This window comes from Equus quagga, chromosome 13 (assembly GCF_021613505.1).
Source record: "Equus quagga isolate Etosha38 chromosome 13, UCLA_HA_Equagga_1.0, whole genome shotgun sequence".
Lineage (NCBI taxonomy): Eukaryota > Metazoa > Chordata > Mammalia > Perissodactyla > Equidae > Equus > Equus quagga.
The window spans coordinates 63,761,003-63,761,586 of record NC_060279.1 but is presented as its reverse complement, the minus strand read 5'-3'; the positions used below and the strand labels follow the sequence as shown (position 1 = coordinate 63,761,586).

At 57.0% G+C, this 584-nt stretch overlaps 1 protein-coding gene across 2 annotated transcripts in view; it reads right to left on the bottom strand.

The window, feature by feature from the left end:
* WWP2 (WW domain containing E3 ubiquitin protein ligase 2) overlaps nucleotides 1–211 on the bottom strand; it is a 135,216-nt gene extending 135,005 nt beyond the window's left edge. For both annotated transcript variants that reach the window (XM_046681928.1, XM_046681929.1), the window contains exon 1: nucleotides 79–211. The gene's annotated coding sequence lies outside the window, so the exon portion shown is untranslated. The remainder of the gene's footprint in view (nucleotides 1–78) is intronic.
* Nucleotides 212–584: the final 373 nt, after the last annotated feature.

The following is a 584-nucleotide window of genomic DNA, read 5'->3' as shown; positions in this document are numbered from 1 at the left end:
CGCCGCCCGCCGCCCCGCGTCCGACCCGCGCCCCCGGCCCACCGCGCGCCCCGCGCCCCCCGCGCCAGCGCTCGCTACCTGCCGCGGCCACAGAAGCGGCGCCCACTCCTCTCCCACTTCCGCCTTCCACCGCCCGCACTCGGGCCAGGTCACGTGACCGCGCGGAGTCACCTGACCCGGAAGAGGCTGGCCGGGTCCTCAGCTGTGGGTAACCTAGGCCCGGCTTGGGAGCGTTTGCCCGGGAGCAGGCCTTCCTATAGTTTGTTTGTTTAAAAGTGGAAGAGTTTTCCACTCCCGAGATGGTCCCCGAGCAACCAAATAAATTGAGGGCTCGTTGAGTGCCCTGCGCTTCGTTTACTCCTCCCATCAACCCCGGAGGCGGGTCTATCATTAGCCTCATTTTACAGGTGAGAAGAGGCCAACCAATTAAGTCAATAAATATTCATGGAGCCCCTTAGGGTTACCAGATAAAATACGGGACGCCCAGTTAAATTTGGATTTCAGATAAACAACGATGTAATGTGTAGTTATGTCCCAAATACTGCATGGGACATATTTATACTAAGAAAGTATTTGTTGTTTAT